The following is a 3,624-nucleotide window of genomic DNA, read 5'->3' as shown; positions in this document are numbered from 1 at the left end:
GGATCATTTCAGAATGATCCATGAGACACTGTAGCTAGCTAGGTAAGGGGATTTCTGATACTGAGATGAGTTTTGGATCATCCTAACTCACTGAGGTTCTAGATCTCTATGCACAGTTCTGTGGGAGAACGGAAACCCTGCTACAATACGTGATCACGGCGTACCCGTGTTGACAAACTCTCGCTGTGCAAGGTGGCAAGCCGCGATGACGTAATCGCGGTCGCCAAACTCCTGCGGGATCCCGCGGCAAGATCCAAAATGGCGCAGCACACGCAAAATATCGAGAAAAACAACTCGGCAAACGCTGAATGACGGTAAGTGAACGCAGCGCACCGCAAAATTGTATCACCAAGAAAAAAAAATCCACTGCGTGCGAATTTGCGGATTTTCAGTAAATTCGCGAGCGTTCGCGGATTGCGAATTTACCGAAAATCCGCAAAATCCGCGAGCGGAACGGATTTTCCGCCCATGCTTAGTGATGGCCCCGGTGGATTGTGCCCTTCAGGACAAGTGGACTGGGCCCTTCAAAGTGGTGGAGCGTAAGAGCCAAGTCACCTATCTCATAGATGTGCAGTCTCCCAGGAACCCCTTGAGGGTCCTCCATGTGAACCGCCTCAAGTCCCACTTCATTCGGTCCGAGTTGAGTTTGCTCCTCGCCACCGACGAAGGAGCGGAAGAGGACATGGAGCCTCTCCCGATCTCCTGTGTACGAAAGAAAAAGATGGCTCCGTAGAGGGAGTGCGTCTCTCCTCCTCCCTCACCCCCTAGCAGCGCGAAGACTGTCGCTAGTTGCTGGGACAGTTCTCTGAACTCTTCTCCCTCATCCCCGGCATCACCGGATGGTGCGTCCACGATGTGGACACCGGCGACAGCCCTCCTGTACGGCACAGAGCCTACCGCATCCCTGACCGAGTTCGGGCCTGCATCAAGGCCGAAGTCTCTAAGATGCTAGCCCTGGGAGTGGTCGGGGCCTCTGACAGTCCATGGGCCAGCCCCGTGGTTCAGGTTCCGAAGGCGGCCGCCCCCGGCGTTGTTCCCGAGCTGAGGTTCTGTGTGGACTTCCGCGGGCTCAACGCAGTCACCAGAACCGATGCACACGCCATTCCCCGAGCAGATGAGCTCATTGACTGCCCAGGGTCTGCTCACTATCTCAGCACCTTCGACTTGACCTGCGGGTACTGGCAAATCGCGCTCATGGATAGAGCTAGGGAACGATCTGCTTTCTCCACCCCAGATGGCCACTACCACTTCCGGGTGATGCCCTTCAGAATGAAAAATGCCCCCGCCACCTTCCAGAGGCTGGTTAACCAGGTACTGGCTGGGTTGGAGGATTTCAGCGCCGCATATCTCGATGATATCGCGGTGTTTAGCTCCCACTGGACCGAACACCTACAACACCTCTGGGAGGTGTTGATGGCCCTGCGTCGAACGGGCCTCACCATCAAAGCCAGCAAATGTCAGATCGGACAAGGGTCCGTGGTCTACCTGGGGCACCAGGTCGGGAGCGGCCTAGTGGACCCCCTCCAACCCAAGATCAATGCAATCATTGCCTGGGAGGCCCCCACAACCCAGACGGAAGTACGAGCTTTCCTCGGGCTCACGGGGTACTACCGAAGATTCATAAAGGGGTATGGCAGCATCATAGTCCCCCTCACAGAATTGACATCCAAAAAGCAGCCGAACAGAGTTAGCTGGACCCCCGCCTGCCAGAAGGCGTTTGAAGCATTGAAAGCCGCCATTTGTACTGCCCCAGTACTGCAGGCCCTCGACTACTCCCTAGAGTTCGTAGTCCAGACGGACGCCTCCGAGCAAGGCATCGGAGCCGTCCTGTCTCAGATGAATGAGAAGGGCCTAGACCAGCCAGTGGCATTCATTAGCCGGAGGTTACTCCTTCGAGAGCAAAGGTAGAGCACCATCGAGGTGGGAGGCCTTCGCGATGGTTTGGGCCCTGAAGAAGTTGAGGCCCTACCAGTACGGTACTCACTTCCGGGTCCAAACCGACCACCGGCCCGTCCGGTGGCTAATGCAAATGCGAGGAGAGAACCCCAAACTGCTACGCTGGTCCAGCTCCCTCCAGGGGATGGATTTCACTGTTTAACTCCGTCCTGGTTCTGACCACGCCAACGCGGAAGGCCTGTCCCGGTTCTTCTGCCTCAGTAAAGAGAACCCCCAAGGGGATGGGTAGTTCTCTCTGCCTTTCAGCTGGGGGGACGCGTGTTGGACCAGGCCTCGTGGCATGGTTCCCCCCGTTCCTCAGTGTCCCGTTAGCCCAGCCCTGCACCCCGAAACCTCTGGTCCTCCCGTTCTTTGTCCGCCCCGCTCCCTACATGACCCTACCCATGGACGACCATCCCCGCATGCTCCTCCCGGTACCGGGCAACCTGAACATGCATCACCCCCCAGGGCCACCGGCCACCATTACCCTTCCCGAGGTTCCTGACTCCATAGCCTTGCCCGACCCCGGTCCCAGCAAAACTTAGGCTGCAGACGTGCCAGGCCCGGCTGGGGTGGTAAAGGGCTTCCTGAGTGAGATAGGACCAAAGAGTTTCGATTACACCTCCGGCCTCCCCTGGGGGACTGGTTTCTCTCACACCTCTGGCCTTCCCCTATGGGCTGGTTTCGATCGCACCTGTGGCCTCCCCAAGAGCTGGCTCCAGACCCTGCTGGGCGTCTGGGAATCCTCGGACGCATCTTCAAAAGGATCAAAGGGCCAGCCGACGGAACCCTCCTACGACCAGCCCTGAGGCATGAGATCTCCGCCTACGAGGGTCCGGACATCAAAGGGCCACTGCGCTATATCAAGGGGCGCCCAAGAACCAGTGGGCAGTTGTATCCTGGACAAGAGAGCCCTGCTGATCTGATCGCGGCTCAACCCCTTGAGGAGAAAACTGAACTCTGGAACCTCGGAGCCCTGCTGACGCTGTCGCGGATCACTCTCGCGAATACGGAACTGGAACCTCGGAGCCCTGCTGACCTCGTTGCGGCGCATCCTTGAAACTCGAAGGACAAACGTTGACCACCCTGAGCCCTGCTGATGTTGTCGCGGCTCCGCAAGAACTGACAGACACTCTGTTCACTCCGGATCGAGCCCTGTGGACCTTGTCGCGGCTCGAGGAGAACCCTGGTCTGGCTGGACCATTGATGCTACCAACACGACCGGGAGTGAGAGGAGTGAGTACAGCAGCTAGTACGACCACCACAGCCCGTATCACCCGGCTCGAGGATTGAGAGCTGTGCTCAGGGTACGCTTCGTACTGGCCTGATACTGAGACTGTCCCGCTTCCCTACTCCGCATAACCGAGACTTTACGATTCCTCGATCACTAGTAAATAAGTGTTCATTTTGCCTAAAGCTCTACTGTTGATAAAGAACTTGCTTACTGAAATCAACGGTGTGGTGTCTGTTCATAAGTGTGGTGTGAGCTCAGTGTGTACGATCTTAGGCCCGGAGTCCTCCCTGGCGAGGGCTTCACGTTAGGACTCTGCAGTATTCCTGGGAGAGGTGGGTCACGGGGAAGTTGGGAGAATATATCCTGACCCCTGGGATCGCCCCTTCTAACACTTTTCTCCTGTTGTAACCTCCCATAACGACTACTTTTCTTAAATGTGTTGTTACTCAATATGT

The sequence above is a fragment of the Lissotriton vulgaris genome, chromosome 6 (genome assembly GCF_964263255.1).
Source record: "Lissotriton vulgaris chromosome 6, aLisVul1.2, whole genome shotgun sequence".
Lineage (NCBI taxonomy): Eukaryota > Metazoa > Chordata > Amphibia > Caudata > Salamandridae > Lissotriton > Lissotriton vulgaris.
Note: the sequence above shows the minus strand (reverse complement) of the source record.